The 21422-nt window shown below is 40.6% G+C and overlaps 1 protein-coding gene across 3 annotated transcripts in view; it reads right to left on the reverse strand.

Moving 5' to 3' along the window:
• Nucleotides 1-21422, reverse strand: part of BICRAL (BICRA like chromatin remodeling complex associated protein) — a 105945-nt gene that overhangs the window by 66186 nt on the left and 18337 nt on the right. The window contains exon 1 of one of the 3 annotated variants that reach the window (XM_059938672.1): nt 17274-17360. The exons of 1 other annotated variant lie outside the window; for it this stretch is intronic. The gene's annotated coding sequence lies outside the window, so the exon portion shown is untranslated. Of the gene's footprint in view, nt 1-16909; nt 16929-17273; nt 17361-21422 lie in introns of those variants that run through there. One more of the 3 variants, XM_059938675.1, reaches the window with a different exon arrangement.

The following is a 21422-nucleotide window of genomic DNA, read 5'->3' on the forward strand; positions in this document are numbered from 1 at the left end:
TGGTCAGGGAACTAAGATCCCACATGCTGTGCGGCACGGCCAAAAAATTTTTTTTAAAAATTAAAAAAAAAAAAAAAAAAAGGAATTACATTACTATAAAGTATGCCTCTTTCTCTCGTAACTGGAGAACCTGCACATCAGCCTATCATAATAGGTAAGTGGTTTTTTAGAAAAATATAAGTGTTTCCAATACTGTATTATGAATGACTATAATACTATATGCCATAAACATTTTATAATGAATGGTTCATTCATTCATTCATTTTATAATGATTCATTCATTCATTCATTCATTTTATAATGATTCATTCATTCATTCATTCATTTTATAATGATTCATTCATATAATGATTCATTCAGCCCACAGAGGCTGGGCTTCTGTGAAGCAATAGTATGGATGACAGTAGGCCACCATAAAGCAATCATATTGATGCTTTTTCTTTACCAATGCATGAACCACTATACCTATACATAAATATAAATTTCTTTTTCACATTATCTTTTCATTTTTGATGTCTAGTGTTAGAAATACATGTAACATCTATAGTGTTTTGTATTATATAAGACAATATTGATGTAGGTACTGACAAGACAATTCATCTTGTAAACAGATGTCATAAACTTAACGGTATGGATATATGCAGTATAGTACTCTAAATAATGTATTTTCTCTTCTGTATGATTTTCTTTCTTTTTTTTTTTTTTGGCCTCGCTGTGTGGCATGCAGGATCTTAGTTACCTGATCAGGGATTGAACCTGAGCCCTCCGCAGTGGAAGTACGGAGTCCTAACCACTGGACCGCCAGAGAATTCCCCTGTGTATGATTTTCCTAATAACATTTTCTTTTTTCTTGCTTACTTTTTTTGTAAGAATTCAGTATATAATAAGTATAACATACCAAATATATGTTAATTGACTGTATGTTATCAGTGAGGCTCTCTTCAACAGTAGGCTATTATTTAATTTTTGGGGGGATAAAAAGTTATATGTGGATTTTTAACTGCATAGGGGGTTGGTGCTCCTAACCCTCACATTGTTCAAGGGTGAACTGCATTTTATTTTGTCCAGAATACCCAAAAAATATTTTGGACAAAATTAAAAAAAAAAATTATTTAGTATTTATTTAATCATTTCAACATGTAATTAATATAAAATTAATGAGATATTTTACATCCTTTTTCTCATACAAAGTCTTCAAAACCTGGTGTGGACTTTATACTTAGAGCACATCACAATTGGTGCATTTCAGGCACTAACAGCCATATGTGGTTAGTGCCCCCCAAATTGGACAGTTCCCATCTAGAGACTTTTATAGAACTTACTTTAGGAAACACACTGGCCTAGAGGCTCATTTTCCCCTTGTTAGCCTTTATGGACAGCCACAAGGTGGAAGTCTTTAAGATTTAAGAACAGTTAAAGAGGTATGAATAATATTTACCCTAATTATTTACATATGGTTTCCAAGAGGTTTTGTTTGTGGGATTTTTTTTATGGAAGGGGGGGATGAAGGGAAGGGAGTTGCCATAACCCTTGTTTTCACCAGATTATAACCCCCTACACACACACACACACACACACACACACACACAGATATAATTTGGAAAAGGAAAAAAGTTGAATATTAAGTATCAGTTCCAAAGATAACCCTAGTCTAGCCACTGGACTGAAATAATCCTAATCTTCTAAGAAGCAAAGTTAATTTTACATGCTTCTTACATATTTAAAGACTTTAATATATATTTCTAAAAATAAGTTTCTTCTATAGCGCAGGGAACTCTATTCAATATCCTGTGATAAAGAATATGAAAAAGAATATATATATGTATAACTGAATCACTTTGCTGTACAGCAGAAATTAACAATATTGTAAATCAACTATACTTGAATAAAATAAATTTAAAAAATAAGTTATTTCTTCATGTTTGTGTAAAATGATCTTAAATACATGAGAAAAAAATCCAACAGTAAATTATTTGAGGAAAAAGCAAACAAACAATTTGCTAAAAAGAAACTAAAACTGATGCTGAGAGCTCCTGAACCAGGTACTCCCACATAAGCCTCACAGCTGACAAACAGACCCACTTTTACAAACAGGGAACTTGCTGTAGGCTCTCAATCACCTGGGAGCCTGTTAAAAATCCAAATTCTCAGGCCCATCCCAGGCCTACTGGACCAGGAACTCAGGGGGTGTTAAACAAGCCATCCAGGTAATCCTGATGCACACTCATGTTTGAGAACCACTATATCAACACAGAACTAGTATTTAAACCCAATCTGTCCAACTCCAAAAGCTATATATTTTTTAGAAGTTTTTTGGGGCCTTTTTTGGAGAGGGGGCTGAGAATTTTTGTGTGTATGTGTGGTAAAATACACATAACATAAAATTCAGCATCTTAACCATTTTTAACTGTACAGTTCAGTGGTATTAAGTACCTTTACACTGTTGTGCAACCATCACCACCATCCATCTCCAGAAGTCTTTTCATCTTGCAAAACTGAAACTCTGTACCCATTATATGCTAACTCTCCCTTTCCCCTCCCCCCAGCGCTTGGCAACCACCATTCTACTTTCTGTCCCTATGAGTTTGACTACTGTAGGTAACTCATATAAGTGGAACCCAGTTTCACCCAACACCCTCAACTGCAGAAAGTTTGGAAAGTACAGAAATGAATAAAGAAGAAAATGAAGATCACTTATGATTCCACTGCCTAGCAGTAACTGCTGTGGACTGAATTGTGTCCCCCACAAAACTCATGTTGAAACCCTAAGCTCTAATGTGACTGGATTTAGAGACAGGGTCTCTAGGAAATAATTAAGGTTAGATGAGTTCACAAGGGTAGAGCCGTAATCCAATAGGGCTGGCGTTCTTATAAGAAGAGGAAGAGAGTCCAGAGCTCCTGTGAGGACAGCAAGAAGGAGGCAATCTGCAAACCAGGAAGAGGGCCTTCCCCAGCAAGCGAATTGCCTGGCACCCCAATCTTGGACTGCCCAGCCTCCAGAACTGTGAGAAAATAAGTTTCTGCTGTTTAAGCCACACAGTCTATGGTACAGTTGACCCTTGAACAACTCAAGGGTTGGAGCTCTGACCAACTGAGCAGTCGAAAATCCGCATATAACTTTAGAGTCAGTCCTCTACATAGGGAGTTGCTCTGCATCTGCAGACTCAATCAACTGTGTGGATCATGAGTGCTGTAGTAGGTATTCCGTGAAAAAAAAAAAATCCGTGCATAAGTGGACTCATGCAGTTCAAACCCATGTTGTTCAAGGGTCATCTGTATTCTGTTATGGCAGCCCGAGCTAATACTTTGGAACATACTTTTTCAATCTTTTTCTTTAGTATATTTTTATTTTTTAAAGTATGTTTTATATTTAAACGAAATCAAAGCCCATATGTCTTTTTTCACTTTCCCAGCATTTTCTAAACCTCCATTCTGCAGACCAGTGTTCAGCAGGACACTGATTTTTGGAAAGTGGGTTTTAAAGTGACGTCAGGTTTCTACTGCTAAATTTCTCAGTCTTTTCTATACTAAACTGAGAATGTCAAGATGGGAATTTTTTATATTTGATCTCTAACTGTTTGGGGGGAGAACTCTGTATTACATCCCCTGCTGTTCTGATAAAAGTATACCACTGGACAACTAACAGGAATTTCAAGGGGCATTGCCTAGTCTTGGAAGGCAATACTGACTGACAGAAATAATTCACTTAAGACAAAAAGTCAATTTCATTTTCTAAAGGAGCCATTCACTCATTCATTCACTATTAGCAGACCAGTCTAATTAAACACTGCTTTAACATTTTTTTATAACAATAATTTTAAAAAGTAGTGATAGTTAAGCTCCAAATTAGTGAGGCACTGTTAACTCTTTGTATGCATGGTCTCACTTAATCCTGGCAAACTTCCTCTGCAAGGTGAATCCTCAATCCAGAGAAACTAAGGCACATGCCCCCAGAGAGGTTACATAATTTACTGGAGACAGCACAGAAAGGAAAAGAGCCAGGATTGGAACACAGATCTGTCTGGTTCCAAGGCTGTTATTAACTACAAGGATTCTTTCTCTCTTAGTCAAATAACTGCCTTGTTTGAAAAACTTTATGATTTTTTTGTACGTAAAGAAAAATTCAAATACTTTGGCCTTGCATTGAGTGTATTTCACAAACTGTTATCCCAATGTCCCATTCCAGCCTTCCTTCTTTTCTCTCTCCTCTTTGAGAAACTTCTCACTTCATCCAAAGAAGATTCCCCACTGTCTTGCCCCTCTTATATACTTCTCACTTAATTTCTTTCTTTCCCACCTAAATTCCTCTGCTTTGCCATCTTCTCCTGGTCAACGAATTCCTTAGGTTCCAGTTCAAATTTCATTTTTTATATGTAACCCTTCACTGCTCATTCTCTCACGCCCCACATCCCATCCATCAAGAAATCCCATCGGCTATACCTTCAAAACAGATCCAGAATCCAACCACACACCACCTCCACTGCTACCTCCCTAGTCTGAGCCGTCATCGCCTCTCATCTGGCCTCTCTGCTCTCCGTCTTTTACCCCCTGCATCTATTCTCACCCCAGCCTCCTGAGCAATGCCTTTAAAACATAAATCAAAACCCTCCAATGAATCCCCATTTTTCTCATTGTAAAAACCAAACTCCTTTTCTATGTTCAACTGTGAATAACCATTGAGTAAACAACGGCCCCCCACCCCCAGCCCCAAACCTCTCTGACTTATTTCTGATTCTAGCCCTTGCTGACTTCCCAGGCCTAGAACTCACCAGGCATGCTCATGCCTCAGGCCCTTTGCACTGGCTGCTCTCTGCCTGGAATGTCATTCCTTAAGATAAGGCTCACTCCTTACTTCTTTCAACTCTCTGCCCCAAGGATCATGACCTACCAGTGACCACCTTCCCATCCCCCAGCATTCCACATCTTCCTTGTCTTGCTTTATTTTTCTCCCTATAACTTACAAGTTTACCTAGGTATGCTGTCTGTCTTCTCATGAGAGTCCTGCTCATTGAGGCATCTTGGAGCCTAGAATGGCACCTGGCACATATTAGGTACTCAATAATATTTGCTGAATGAGTGAATGGATGGACGCGCTCACACACTTCGGTCAAAGGCTCTCTCTCCTTTGCTCTCATTTGGCACTTATCACATACTGCTGTGTACTTTTCTGCATGTACCTATTATCCACCCAGCTAGATCACATGTTCCTGTACCCTCCAAGTGCCCTGTACAAAATCAGCACTTAATAAATATTTGATGATGAATTATCAGTGCAGTGGCTTTTTCTTTCCGAATAGATAGTTACAGTAATAACTTTTCAAAACATGACATTCCATTTAGAAAAGAAACATTCTGGAAAGGAAGGAAAAAAACAGAATATTTTTATTTATTTATTTATTTTTGGCTGCGCCACGTGGCTTATGGGATTTTAGTTCCCCAAACAGGGATTGAACCCAGGCCCTCGGCAGTGAGAGCGCCGAGTCCTAACCTCTGGACTGCCAGAAAATTCCCAGAATATTTTTAACTTTAAATTAATCTTAAAAGGATGGAAAATATTTTGAAGGTATATACATACAATGCATATTCATATACCAAATCCATGTCATGCTCTGAAAATAAATTATTTGCTTTGTGACTTTCATGTATATTATATCCTGAAGACATACTTGAGAGTCAAGCTCAAGGTAACATTTGGATAGCAGGGTAATTTGGAACATAGAACATATTTTAAATAATGAGTTGAGAATTTATGTAATGTATGACAAAAATAAAAGGTTAATGTCAAATAGGTTTTATGTCACATTTTTTGATGTAATATCAGTTTTAGTTGGGGAGCATCTAATTGTAAGGAAAATGTGTTCTATAAAACAATTTAAGTTTACATGTATGTATAGAACTAAAGTATTCATTTACATGAAGACTTTAACATATTTCTCTATATTGTTCATTTTGTACTGCATATCCAATGTGCATATTTTTGAAAAACAGTTTACACAACTTTTTAACATTAGATGCAGATCTTTTCAGTCATTTTGACTGTAGCACATGCATTATTCTCTTTGTGAGTATTGGTGGGGAAGACACGTAAACAGACCCCTGGCAAGACTTATGGTGATTTCTTAATTGATTATTTATCTCATTTAACCTTAGAACCTTAACATGACAGTGCAAATGAAAAAAGAATGTACAGTAATAATTTGGTACTCATAAAATATATTAAAAAGATAAGGAAATCTTCTCTGGTATGCACAGGTTTTCACATGGCACAATGTCCATTTTACATTTCTAGGTAAGTTAAGGCCCTCCCCACTCCTCTTTTTCAAACACAGTTCCCCAAATTTCATTTTTCTTTGATTATTCTCTTTGGACATTTACTTTCAGATTGTTTTACCTACGTAATATATGCTGTAACAGAAAATAATTCTAAGTATACCATGTGACATAAAAATCAGACTGATGAAGAGAAACAAGGAAAATAGTTTTAAAAATTTGGGAAAAAAAAAACCCAACAAACCTAGAGGAGCAAAGAATTAGGGCAGTAGCTGGAGGGAGAAGTGAGCTCAAAAAAAAGAAATCATGTAGTGAGGTGGATGGAGTTAGAGTCTGTCATACAGAGTGAAGTAAGTCAGAAAGAGAAAAACAAATACAGTATGCTAACACATATATATGGAATCTAAGGGGAAAAAAAAAAAAAAAAAGGTCATGAAGAACCTAGTGGCAAGACGGGAATAAAGACACAGACCTACTAGAGAATGGACTTGAGGATAAGGGGAGGGGGAAGGGTAAGATGTGACAAAGTGAGAGAGTGGCATGGACATATATACACTACCAAACGTAAAATAGATAGCTAGTGGGAAGCAACCCCATAGCACAGGGAGATCAGCTCTGTGCTTTGTGACCACCTAGAGGGGTGGGATAGGGAAGGTGGGAGGGAGGGAGATGCAAGAGGGAAGAGATATGGGAACATATGTATATGTATAACTGATTCACTTTGTTATAAAGCAGAAACTAACACACCATTGCAAAGCAATTATACTCCAATAAAGATGTTAAAAGAAAAAAAAAATCAGTTATTGTTTACCTTGTAAATTAGACCAGTAAAGTGAAAAAAAATACCTAAAATAAATAAATAAGCAAGCAAGCGATCTTGAGGTTTATGGATAGAAGTAGCTCCAAACATCTCTAGGTGTAAATCTGCATCTTTTAAGTGTGATCACACCTAGAGAAAAGGGGCTGGACTCTCATGATCTTTCCAATCCTGATTCTCACAGATCTGGAGAATCAGAATACAAATAGGTCAGTTTATTCTTACTTCCTATTCCTAAATATATTTCTTTGCACTTCTAGGAAGTATCAGAGTTAAAAAATCTAAATGTAGCAGCATTCATTTTTATTTTAAATCCTAGGAGAAATACTTCCAAGTTAAAACCACACAATCAAAAACTTTTACTCTCAGTAATCAGGAGAAAAAAATCTGATTTTTTTTTGTGTGTGTGGATAACAGTCTCTACACATGGAATGAGTTACTTCTAAATCTGAAGACATTTCTCCACATTAAAAAAAAAAAATCTATTATTCTACTTCCCAGGTTAAGTCCAGTTTAAAAAACTAAACTTTGTCCTAGAAAACTTTGACAGTAATTTAAATTTTGTATGTAATACCTTTGTTTGCCAAACACAAATATAAAGATTTTAAATTTAATCTCTCAATATGGCATCCAAGTTTCTCCAGCTCTACTAATTATTGAGAAATGACTACTGAAAAGAATTATAAACTACCCTAAGTTATTTAATATTCATAAAACTTTCACGTATATTACACTAAAGCTAAACATTCAACAACTACGGCATTTTTTTTTTTTTTTTAATTCAGGGGAAATGCTTAGGGCTTTAAAAATTATTGCTAAAAATCAACTGATGGTGGTGGCCCTAACACTGTAAAATATTATTCTAAGGAGAGCTGAATACCAACTCTACAATAAAACCCAAGAAATCAGATAAATAAACTGATTATCTTTTTTAAAAAATTACAATAAAAATCTGAAATCACTGCAGGCAACTGTTAAAGATGGGTGATTTTAATACATACAATAGCAGTCTTAACACTCCTTAGTTATGTTTGAAATATTTAGTCTACATAACAAATTTTGAAAGTCTCTCCCATATGACATTTACCACAAGATTTTGAAATTCTTCATCTCCCCAAATTAGGCTTACCACTAGTAAGTAGTGAGAGGGCTGGTTCTCACTGGGAAAGAAGGAAAATTCAGGTTAGTTCTGGCAGCCTTGCATGAAGAACTCATGCACTACCTCAGACTGTTCAGGGACCAACTTAACGATCAAGAGCTGTAGGTCAGTCCCAGTGAACTAAAAAATCCACAGTAAGAATGTTTCATCATCTTTTATTACTGTTGTCCATCAGGGCTCAGCTTTCTCATAGGGTCAAAAAGAAAAGGATAAAATCCTTCTGACACGTTATTTTACTGGCCTTATATTCAACCTACAGTATGGCCTCTTTAAAAGAATGTTTCTTTAAAGCGAATCACACTTTGTACATTTTAGATCCAAATCTGTACTTTTATAACACTGACAACATTCCAAGCAAGGGAACAACTTGAGCTGTACCATATCATGTTTAATTAAGGTTCTAGGTGTTCTTTTTTCCAATTAGGATTTTTGCTAAGTGAAGGATATGATTCATAATCCCTGATTGCTCCCAAGTATAGAGCTTGGGAGCAATACTACGCATGTCTGACTCACCATACTATGCAAATAAAAAACTGAATTATCTGTAGGAGCAGAATAACTGCTCTGACCTAAAATTTGACTATCGACGTAAGATTCTGGGTTTTTTGATCACCACTTTTATTTATCAATAAAACACTACTTTTCCCTATTCCTCCTATTGAAACAAAGGTCATCCAATTTTAATTTTAAAACTTCAAAATGTTTAACTAGTAGGCAGTCATTTGTAGATAAAATCTTATACATGGGCTTAACACCAATGGCAAAATGTATGATTCATGGACATGCAGTATATATTCAAATCCCAGCTCTGCCGCTTAGTAATGTAACCTTGGGCATGTTATTTATCATTTCTAAACCTCAGTTTCATTATCTATAAAACGGAGACAAACCTACCTACAGGGTGTTGTCAGAATTTAATAATACTAAACACCCGTCAGGGCCCGAAATAATGTTAAGGTTTAACAATATTCTTTCTCCTTTCCCCCATTTTCTTTCTTGTGAAAATGTTACAGTCACAGGTTGGGACACCTGTGACACATGTTTAATTTCTGATGCTACAAGGAAGCACCCTGGATTTTAGTTGAACTGAAATAAGCCTTTCCTAGAAAGGCAATACCGTTCATACCTCATTCCCTCACATTTAGGATTTTTATTTCAGGTAATACTAATGTTCAATGTGTTTGCAAGATAAGCCAAAGAACCCACAAAAACAGAAAATGCTCAATTTTCCAACTTTATTAAAAAGAAATTTATAATTAAATAACAACTATATAAATTAAAGTTGATGAGGATTACAGGGAAGGGGAACCTGGGTTTCAGATTTGGTACAGTGAGGTCTCAGGACCTTTTCCTGAGCGGAAGCACATATGAGGTAAGGGGGAAAAAAGATCAAGCTGCCTCTCCCCAAGACCTCTTTCTTCCACGTCCCCATACTGGGTATGTTGCCAGCCCTGAGAACTTGTGAACTGCACTACACATGGGCAAGCCACCCCAGCAGAGCCGCCTACTGGGCCCATCTCCATTCAGCGAGGGACCACTTACAAGGTTTCCCTTTTAGGGCTTTCCTTTAAAGTCCACACCTCCTTCCTTCTCTGTCAGCTCTCCCACTTCACATTCATTTAACATTCCCCCCCCCACCGCTTTCTGCCAGCCCCCTCACCCACTGTAGTTTCCACTTCTACCCTAGAACATTATTGATCATGAGAGAACCATGACATGCAGATGGAACTGGTATGTTGCTTAATTCATGTTGCCTCACTGCAGCTAAGTACCATTCCTTTCATCCATCTTCCCCACATCTGACACTTTCCACAAATTTACTCCCTCAAACTCAAAACCTTTTGCCTCTGCCCCTGACAAATGACCTTGCTATTTTCTCAGGAAAGACCACAGACCTCTATTTTGAATCCTATCATCTACCCTGCTCTCCTTTACTGTAATGTTACTTATTCTGTAGACCATTTGGGGAACAGAGGAACCTTATGAAAAGATGAATGACAGCAGTCTGAGGAAAGAATAGAGAAAGGGAGGTTAGGGAGAGTGCTACAAAGTTCCACTTGGTATTATCTGAATTTTTAAAAAATGACTTTCCCTTATTTGTCTCCCTTTAATCTGATTTTTCTCTTACCCACAGAGATCACAATGTACTATAAGGCCTTGCTGATTTCTACCTATCTCAAAAAATGGTTTTTTCTTTGGTTCCCATCATTCTACTCTACCTGGGCTGTCTAAGTATTTAGCCAGAAAATGTTTACTGAGTGCCCAGCTTGTTTTAAATGCTATGCTAAAGGCTTAGAATAAGTGCGTGAACAGGGAAACATAAGATTTCATGGTCCCACTCCAGAACCTCTGTGTCTACAGGTGACTGTTATGCCTACTCAAGTTTGGGACCATGATAAGAGGGGATACTGTCTCTTTAGCCTCAATAATTTGAGATATGCTTTCTAAACCTTTCTTCCATAGAAAATATAGTACTTTGCAAATAGTCCAAGGCAGTGTGCAAGTAACATCTGTACCTGCCACAAACCTTTAAATGTTAATTCTTTTTCTTTCTTTCTTTTTTTTGGCCGTGCCATGTGGCTTGTGGGATGTTAGTTCCCCGACCAGGGATTGAACCTGGGCCCTCCTCAGCGAGAGCGCAGAGTCCTAACCACTGCTCTGCCAGGGAACTCCCGAATTCATTTTTTTTAATTGTGGTAAAACATACATAAGATTCACCATTTAAGTGTACAGTTCATTAGCTTTAAGTACATTCACATTGTTGTACAACTGTTGTCACTATCCAGCTCCAGAACTTTTTCATCATCCCCGGCTGAAATTTTCTACCCATTAAGTCACTTTTTATTAACCAAAACTGATTTTCATGGTTAAATTCTTCGCCCCTCACCCCCATTATCCTCTCTTGCTTTCCTACCCAGATAACATCCCAAGGTTCATCACTAATCACACCCTTGCAACCACCCTCAATTCCCTAGCTCCTCTCTTCCTATCACACCTGGGGGGCCAAACTCCAATCTTGGTTGAACTGATCACCTGGCTGCTTTTGCTTCCCTTGTTATAGCTGAACATTGGTGGCAGAAAACCACACAACTAACTGGGTCGATTGGTTTCACCTTAAATTCAGACCTCCCCCCACCTCCAGCCACATCCAGGCATTCAATAATGCCCAGCCACCCTATCTGGTGTCCCAGTGAGTTCACTTCCTGCTGTCCAAGGTGAGGTGTCCTCCGCATCTCAAACCATACACACCCTTTCCTCCTTTACTTTAAGTTGCTGGCCCTGCCTCAGACTTCACTGAGAAAACAGAAGCCACCAGAACTGAAAGCCCTATATTCTATCTCCAGTTCCTAAACCTCCTTGCACTTGTGCCAATTTTTTGCCTTCTCTCCTGCTACACTGCAAGATGACTGCAAGTCATCTTGCTCCCACCAAAGGCAAACCCTCTTCTTGTGTTTTGAATTCCTTTTCTCCTTCTGAAGAATTTTGCTCCTTTGGCAGGAATTCCCTGGTGGTCCAGTGGTTAGGACTCGGCGTTTTCATTGCTGGGGCCTGGGTTCAACCCCTGGTTGGGGAACTAAGATCCCACAAGCCGTGCAGCGAGGCCAACAAATAAATAAAAAAATAAAGAATTTTGCTCCTTTGGTAGTCTTATTTCTCTTCTGCATTAGTCTCTCCCTATTAGATATTCTCGCTAGCTTACTTGAAAATGCTCTTCTATTTCCCATCATTTTTTAAAAATGCACCTCCTTGATCACATCTCTCTCTCCAACCACTGCTGTGCAGTTTGTCCTCGCTTTACGAGAAAACTTCCCCAACAAGCAGTTTACATTCACTTCACTCCCATTCTCTCAATGCATTCCAACCTGGCTTCCATCCTCATGTGCCACTGAAACTACTTGTCAAGAGAGCCAAATCCAAGTGGAATTTCTCTATCCTCACTGTTTAACTTCTCAACAGTATTTGGCAGAGCAGACCAGTCCTTCTTTTCTTGAAAGGGATAATTCGCTCTCCTGCTTTAATGCTGAACCTTCTTGGTCTACTTTAACCAAGCTTTACACACTGGAACTTTTAGGGCTTGATCTTAAGTCTTCCATGATCACAAATGATCTCAACCAGTTCCATGACATACTATCTCTATGATAGTGACTCCCAAAATTTATGTCCACTCCACTCAACTTGAATATTCACTGCCTACTTGACTTTCCACTTGGATGTCTCACAAGTTTTTCAAAAACCTAAAAGGTTCCACATAGAACCCACCCTTCACACCTCTCCCTCTCCTAGTCTTCTCTACAAGCAATTGGCACCACCAGCCACCAAAGCTCAGGCCAGGAATCTGAAGCCATCCTTGATTCCTCCTTCTCTCCCTCCACAGTCAACCCATGAAGAAAATACTCCTGATTCAACCTCCAAAATATATCTGAAACCCACCATCTACTCTGCTCCATCTCCACTGCCACTGTACTTGTCTAAGATACTATCAGCCTTGAGCTGACCATTGCAATAGTCCCCTAACTGCCCTCTCTGCTTCCTCTCTTGCTCCACAGAGCAGCCAGTGATATTTAAAAACAAAAACATATCATTGTCCTAATTAAAGTCCTACAATAGCTTCTCATTTTCATTAAAATCTCAAAACTCCCACAAGCCCTAATATAAGAGGCCCTGCTCTCTCTCTCTCTAGGTCACTGCATTCTCCTGCTTTTCTCTGTTCTAACACCCGCGCCCTTCTGGGCCTTCCAGGTCTTTGCACTTGTTCCCAGGCCAAGAATGTCTCCCCAGCTTTTCACATGGCTAGCACAAGCTCATGTGTCAAGTCTCGGCTCAAATGTCACCTTTTCAAAAGGGACACTCCTTGACTCTTACTAGCCAAAATAGTCATTCCCTACAACACACTCTTTTAGACCCACCAGCTTATTAACTTCTTATAAGTTTTCTTCATCTGTAATTATCTTGTTTGTGTTTACTTATTTCCTGTTTTTCCCACTATACTATAAAGTCCATGAGAGCAGAGATCTTGTCTGTCTTGAATTTCACTAAAGGCTACTTTAAAATAAAGAAGCTACTCTTTCTCTCTGGGCAGGTTTATTTTAGATTTCCCCTCCTTTCAAGCTTTATTGGATTTTAGTCAAAGAAAATAATTACTCTGGCATTTACCATGAAAAACAAGGGGAGAAACACCACATGACACAAATACTAGGACTCCACCCACTCACTAGTCTAGACTGGACACAAACTGCACACAGGTATCCAACAGTTGCCCCTTATAAAACTTCTCAAAATGTAGAAGGACAGAGGAACGTGGATATACACAAAGATAATGTAATTTTGACACCTGCATCAAAAATCAAAGTTTTTCAACCATTCCCCCTAGCAATCACTAAACACTTTAGAATAAAGAAAATCTTAGAATTTTAGAATAAAGGAAGAAAAGCACAAAATAACTAAAATACGTGGTCCTTGCTCCGGAGAAGTTAATGATTTCCTCACTGACTTAGTTCTCTCTCATTTTGGTCTGGTTGGCTATTCATTACCTGCTCTGGATGTTTCTTCCTGACCTTCTGTGTCTTTAATGCATACTCTGTTCTTATCAGGTCTCATGTTTAGAATAACTTCCCCATCCTACTTCCCAAAACCCAAAAAATACCTTCCCAATTCAAAATCAGAAAGAACCCTTCCTTTCAAGGATTTATCTCTAGGTTTTTATTTCAGGATATTTCCTACCCTATTCCTAAATTCTGTATCAATCCTAGATTCAGTTCTATCAATATTTTTGTTGCATAGCTGTCTTGACTAAACTAGATGGCCCAGCTAGACCTAGAAGCCAGTGTGTTATGTAACTTCTAGTAGAATGAAATTATATACTTTTAAATATGTACTAAGATTTTAAAGGCTTGTGATACTTAAGCTTTCTTTCTGTAAGAAAATCATTTCAACGATTTGATAAATGGCAGAGGAGAAAAATAAAAATAATGTGAGCAATAAAACTGTGCTGAAACTCAAAATGATATAGACCTTAAGTCTCCTGTTCCAATTCAAGAGAGCCAGCAGCACAGTGCATAGTGTAGTACAGTGATGTTCTCAATGTGTATCTGTGTCACAATGGAATCACCTGGAGAGCTTTGGAATAACACAGAGTCCTACATATTTGGATTCAGGGGATCCTGGATGAGCCAGAATTTCAAAATTGGAGGGAGTTAGGGGCATTGAGAAGTTGAAAGTCAGAATCTTAAAACTGAGACTGCCTAAAACATTAGACCTTTTGAAAAAACCCCAACTGTCCCTAACAAATGGATGTCACAAATCTGTGTTTTAAAACATCTCCCCAGTTGATTCTGATGCTCAGATTTGGAAACCACAGATACAGAGCCAGGAACATGGCTTTTGGGATCCATTGTCAATTCTACCACTTAAAACTTCGAGACCTTGAACAATACGAATATCTTGGCAAACGTTATTAGTTCCTTCCCTGGTAAATATATACAGTTCCTGGCATACAACAGTGTTCAACACATGGTAGGTCTTAAAGAGCCTAAAACATCCACTATAGTATTTGTAAACACAAGCACACACCTAATGGTGCCACTATGTTATTTTATCCACCAGAAATTAACTATTTACTTTCCATCTCGGTGGACTCCTAGAGAGATCAGAGCTTTACTGACTTCTTCCTCCTCCCAATAATCTTTTCAGTAACAACTGAAAACAAAGTTAAAACCCACACACACCTTGATAAACAGCTACTACAGGACAGATAAATACTTATATGAATGCTTCTAAGGAAACACTTTAATGAGTGGGGGAACTGAGAAGTCTTATACTGATCAGAAAGAGATGAACCAAAATACAGTGTTTTGTTTGTTTTTGTTTTTAGAAAGGAAAAGGAAAAAAGTCTCCGGGGTGTTTCAAGGCGAGTTTAATTTTTCAGATCAGAGTTCTAAGAAACTATCGTAATTTACTACCATTTGGAATAGGGGATATGAAAGCCAAAAAGAAGTTTCAAATCACTGGAACCCATCACCTTCCCACAATTTGACAACTAAAGAAAAGTCTCTCCAGGGTTGTGAAAACACAACCAACTAAAAAAACTAACATAGGGGACCTATACAGAACCACGCTACTGGAAGGCAGACAGACACTGTCCTCGACTCTTTTTTCTGCAGTTTTGTAACCTGGTTCGACTTTACTCTCAAAATGAAGTGGAAGAGGATGAACGAAAAGCCTCCATGCCCTGCCCGAAGCCGGGCCAGGGAAAGCAAAGCCGTCCAGGTTCAAGCCGTAAGAAGACGACGGGAAGCCCTCACCTCCAATTTTGACTGGGGCGGGGGGCGCTGCGGGTTCAGGGAGGGAACCCCTCGGCTGCAAGGCCCGACCCTCAGCCCACTTCCTCCCTCAACGCAAGTGGTAAAAGGAACAAGATGCCGCCGGCCCCAGCCCCTTCCCGCTCCGAGCCGGCGGCCTCGCCTTTCGGGTCTGGGGGCACTGGGAAAGACCAGGCTACTCGGCCCCGGGCCCAAGTACAGATTTCGGCCCCCGGAGCGTAGCCCCCACGCCCCGGACCGCCTGGAACTGCGGGCGGCGAGGCGTCCCCAAAGGGCGCCGCCCGCGCCGCCAGGGAAGATGGCGCCCGCGGAGCAACTGCGCCACCAGCCCTGGCGACGGGCCAGGCCCAGCGCCATTTTAGCGCCTTCCAACTGCCACCCCCCACCCCGCCCCGCACAACCCCCGCAAGATCCTGCGTCCGGGACGATCCGGGGGCGCGAACCGCGTCGGGCCCGCGCACTCTCGGCCAAAAGAGTGCCACCGAGCCTCTCGTCTCTTCGGACTGGCTGCGCAGGCCCCGCAGGAGGCGCCTGGCTGGGCCGAGGGTCCTCCGCGCGGCACAAGGACTCGTCCGGGCCAGGCCGCGGGTCCTCTGCGGTGCTTCGGGCCCAGGCAGCGAGGCGACGGGGAAGGGCCAGTCCTGCCGGCAGGCGCGCGCCGAGAACCGGGCCGGACCGGGCACCGGGCCGGGGAGGCCGGCCGGCCCCGAGCTCTCCCAGCCGCGGCCACCCGCACAAGCGGCGGGAAGGAGGAAGCCAGGATGAAAAATAAACCCCGTGCAGCCGCCGCCGCCGCCGCCGCCTCCCTCCCACCCGCTCCCCTCCCCCTCTCGAGACGCGGGGTCCATTTTGCCGAGAAGAAAGAAAATGCGATTCACACCCAAGAGCTTCCGAGAGAGAAGAAACGAGGGGGGGAAAACCGAGGGGAGGAGATTGGAAAAGCTTATTTTTCTTCCTCGCTCGCCGTCACTCCTGGCCCTCCCTGCCCCTGCTCGCGGCCCCGCCGCGCCGTCCTCCCCTCGCCGAGCCCCGCTCCCTCCTTCCCGGCTCCCGGCGGCTCGGGGCGGGGGGGGGGCGGAAAACACACTCGCACTCGCGCACACAACTAATTTTAAACCGGCTCAATCAATGAGTCATTAAACGGCTTCCCTCCCCTCTCCTCCCCACCACCAACAGCCACGCCATCCCCCTTCCCAGGCTCTCCCTCTCCCCGCTCCAGAAATTTGCATCCGCGGAAAAGAAAAAAAAAAAAAAAAAGGCGCCGGGGCCCCCACCCCGCCTAGGCGCCCCCAGCCCGGCCCCGCCGCCCCCTGCCCGCCCGCGCCCCCGCCCGAGACACTGAACTTGGTCTTCCCGGGGCCCGGGCATCGCTGGGAAAGGCATAAACACTCGATTCCCCTTTTCTCCGTGTCCATTAAACATCCACCCACCACCACCATCACCCACCCACAAACCCACCCCCCCCCCAAAAAAAAACACAGCCTTAGCCAATAGCTCTCTGGGCTGAAACCTAATATCCTGGTTTTGGCAACTCGGTGTTTAATTTGCTCCTCTTTCTTTTCTGTCTGGAGATATATCTCCAGCCACCCCCCCTCGCTTTTCCCCTCCCCGAAGGAAAGAGGCAGAGGAAGGAGGTTGTGTGTGTTTTTTTTTTTTTCTCCTTGAAATTTTTATCACAAAATTATAATACACTCAAAGGGAAACTCACCGTCATGAAAAAGCAGTGCCTTGTCAACGGGGTTTCTGCGCCATCGCACCAGGGGCGGCGGCGGCGGCGGCGGCGGCGGCGGGCGCGGGGCGCGGGGCGCGGGCGCGGGAGCTCCCGGCCGAGCGGCGCCGGCCACACGCGCTCCGCTCTCTCTCTTGCTCACCCCCGCGCCGGGCGGCGGGCGCCCGCTCCCCGCGCCCGCCCGGCCTTCATGCTCTGCGCCCGGGCAAACCGCTCGCCTGCTCGTCTACCTCCAAACTTCGGTTCTCGCCTAGCAAAAAATGTGAAGATTAGGATTTTTTCAATTAATTTTTTTTTTTTTTTTTTTTTTTTTTTTTAGAAAAATCAAGCTCCAAAGCTGATAATTCCTGTTTCCTTTGGGATTCTTTTTAACTTCAAGAAATGCAGTGGTTTATTCAAGAAACAGGGTTCTTGGCTTTTTTTTTTTTTTTTTTTTAAGATCTACAAGATGCGTGCTATTCTCCGCAGGCGCCCTGCACACACACACACACACACACACACACCCCAGTTTTAGCTGGGGGGGGGCCGATGGGGGGGTTAAAAACAAAAAACACAATATTTGTTTAGAACTCTAATTGGAACATGTTCCAGTACACACTTTTTGCATATGCTTTAAAAAAAACACACAAAAACGAAAATATAACTTTTAACTTAGTTATTTGGCAAATAACTGATTCATTCCAATTTTTAATTCTACTAAGCTTTCCTTTGCAACACCCTCTTTCCATTCCAAAATGCAGTGAAACCTTATCTGTAAACCTGTATGTTAACATTAAAACAAAAAACAACAACAAAAAAACTTTAGCAGCCAAGATGAAGGTGAGGAGCTAAGTAAGTCACTCTCAAAACATCCAGTTCCCACTGCTTTCTCTTTATTGCAGATAATTGTACTGCCACATTTGTGGAATTTTCATGACGTGATCCCCAGTCTTAAAAAGAGAGCTTCCCAAACATCCAGTGAAATAGAATAGGTTAAAAAAGAGAGAGAGCTACCCAAACTTTTAACATTCTGTAGTCCAAGTATAATTACTACCCATTTTTAATCTCAAATCTCAAATTGAGACGTTTCCATAAACCATCCAGCATCCAGAGAATTTAAATAAATGTTAATTATGACTGTGGATTGGGAGTGGGTGCCTTTGTGGTTTAGGTTAATTACATTTACTTTTCCTGTAAATGCCCACAAAAATATAGTGGGGGTTTTGTTGTCTTTTATTTTAAATAAACATCAAGGTAAAAGATAAATTGTACAAAAATGTGATTCAGATTTTAAAAAATACATATGTAAGCCCCAGAAATACTCTAAAATTATTTTAAATTAGTTTGTAATGCATATAGCAATGGGGTCCTGCTGATAAACAGCAAAGCTCAAACCCATATCCCCCAGATATTTGTTGAGTTCTAAATAAAATTATCCCTAGATTTAAATTACTTAAGTGGAATTTGTTAGTTTCTAATATAATATCCCCTTAGCATTAAAAATCATAATGGTAGCACACCTTGTTTGCTTTTAGAAGGATACTGTAACTATGCTATTTTACTGCACAAAGTATGTCAAGGTTGGCATACAATGTTGTCATATTTAAGATAGAAGATCTTTTTAAAAAACAAAACATATCTTGTTCTAGTAACTGCCACTCTGTCACTCACAATGTGTGCTTTGTATTTAGACCCGCCTTAATAAATACAGTCAATGATTTAGTGTCACATAGTACATCGAGGTGTTTTCTCAGAAGATGTGTGTTGTGTTCACATTCAGCCAAGGTCTTCCTGGAACAGCAGTCTTTGCATAAATTCGCATATTTCTCTACACTTGACAGTTGGACCAACCAGTTTTCTAATTGGCTTGGGAAATTTTAAAACCTGTTTTAAAGTGCCTTTGTATTGGCTGGAGTTTAATTATAATACACATTTTGAAGAATTACATTTCAAAAGAGTCCATAGATTATTCATTGCAATTAGGGCCCACCAAGCAAGTTATACAGCTGTTGCTCCACAGCTCCAATGAAATATTAATGGATTTCAGAAAGCTGTTCTCCCAAATAGGCCAAGACCCCTAAGAAACACAAATCTGACTTAATTTAAGAGATCACCTAACAAAGAGGTGAATTCAGGAAGAGGATAGGGCATGGGAGGCTTTTTCATGAATGCCCAAATATAAGAGCACTAACACTTATTGAGGGCCTACTAAGTGCTGCCAGGCATTATTCTATATACTTTATTTTTATCTTATACATTATTGCATGAACCTTCACACAAACCGATAGAATAATGTTTAACTATCCAGATTTTTGCAGATGAGTCTCCCAGTGGTTTCTGTAATTTGCCTGAGGTCATCAGTCTAATAAGGGCTGGGGGAACCCAAGCATGGTTGACTCCTCAACTCACCCTCTCTTCAAGGCCCAAAAAGGATCCTAGGAACAAGCAGTCCTTGATGTTTCAATATAAACCAAGTTCAGTGGTGTGGCACAGGCAGAGGGGACCACCCTGTAATTGGGGAAGACCTACTTTGAGAATGCCATTTGTCAAAGCTAATTTAAAATATTTCAGGGGGGTCAAAAAATATTGGGACAGCAGTGGGGAGAATCTCAGATTCACCAGGTAACACGAAAATCGATATCATTTAATAATAAAAAACAACTTCTTAAATTTTTTGCATGTAAATAAAAAATGTAACATTTTTAAAAAGTGATATCCCTTTGTACATAAAATTTTAGGTTATGGTTTATATAGACAGGATTTTGGTATCTGAATGTAAGATTAGGAAACCTCTAAAGAGGAAAGTTCTTAAAATAGCTTGACTATATGCAAAAAACTTTAATTGTATTGCCTACAATTTAATTATGTACAATTAAATGTTCACTCCTATGATGCTCGTCTGTGTATGTGACCTAGAAAGAAGGGCAACTGGACACAGGAGAAAATAAGAAGTTGTAATTATAATTTATATATTCTAGCATGTGTTTGGGCCTCTAAATAAACAGGTCCAATGTCCACATAACAAGTAAAAGTGGAAATGTTCCTCTTTTTTTGTGTTCTTCCTCCAAATGTTCCCCTTGGTTGGTTAGCTGTTCTCAGAGGGGGAGAATGCAAATGCTGGAGATTAAGTGGTGATATGCATGACCAGATGTGTTCAGATCACAGAAATCTGAAATATACCTGATAAGTTAGTAAGTGTTTGTGACATAAAAAATTTAAAGTTTTCAATGTGCATAAATAAGGTAGTTACTTTTATTTGTACCTTTTGAGGTACTTATATTCTGAGACTTAAGGGCACTGGCTGTGTACTGAGACTGACCAGGGTTCAAATTCCACCTTTGTCACACACCAGGTGTGTGGCTCTGGGCAAGTCACTTCACCCCACAGAGCTTCAACTTCCTCATCTATAAAACCGGGATAATTATAGTACTCACATCAGAGAGTTATTTTAAGGATTCGGGAACTAGCACACATGAAATGTTTAGCGTGGTGCCTGAAACATAACGAGAGGTCAGTATATTCAGCTAATATTCTATCGCCTCATTTTCATTATGTGTCGAGTTGAACCATGTGAAGTCTTCCCATGTAAATTTCCAATGGCAATCTCACATGATTCCACCTAATATATCTCTCTCATGTTCTGTCCAGGATAGGGAGCTCCGCAAAGGCTTTTTATTTTCTAAGGGCCTAGCAGAGTACTTTGTATACAGTTAGCTCTCAATCAGTACTTGTGGGATAAAAGAAAAACAGGCCCAATCCACAAGATGTATAAGAATATAAGAAATCAGGGACTTCCCTGATGGCTCAGTGGTAAAGAATCCGCCTGACAATTTAGGGGACACAGGTTCGATCCCTGGCCCGGGAAGATCCCACATGCCTCAGAGCAGCTAAGCCTGTGCGCCACAACTACTAAAGCCCGCGCGCCTAGAGCCTATGCTCTGCAACAAGAGAAGCCACGACAATGAGAAGCCCGTGCACCACAACGAAGAGCAGCCCCCGCTCGCTGCAACTAGAGAAAGTCCGCGCGAAGCAACGAAGACTCAACACAGCCAAAAATAAAACAAATAAATAAATAAATTTATAAAAAAAAAGAAAAAGAATCCGCCTGCCAATGCAGGGGACACGGGTTCGAGCCCTGGTCCTGGAAGA

Source organism: Balaenoptera ricei, chromosome 11 (genome assembly GCF_028023285.1).
Source record: "Balaenoptera ricei isolate mBalRic1 chromosome 11, mBalRic1.hap2, whole genome shotgun sequence".
Lineage (NCBI taxonomy): Eukaryota > Metazoa > Chordata > Mammalia > Artiodactyla > Balaenopteridae > Balaenoptera > Balaenoptera ricei.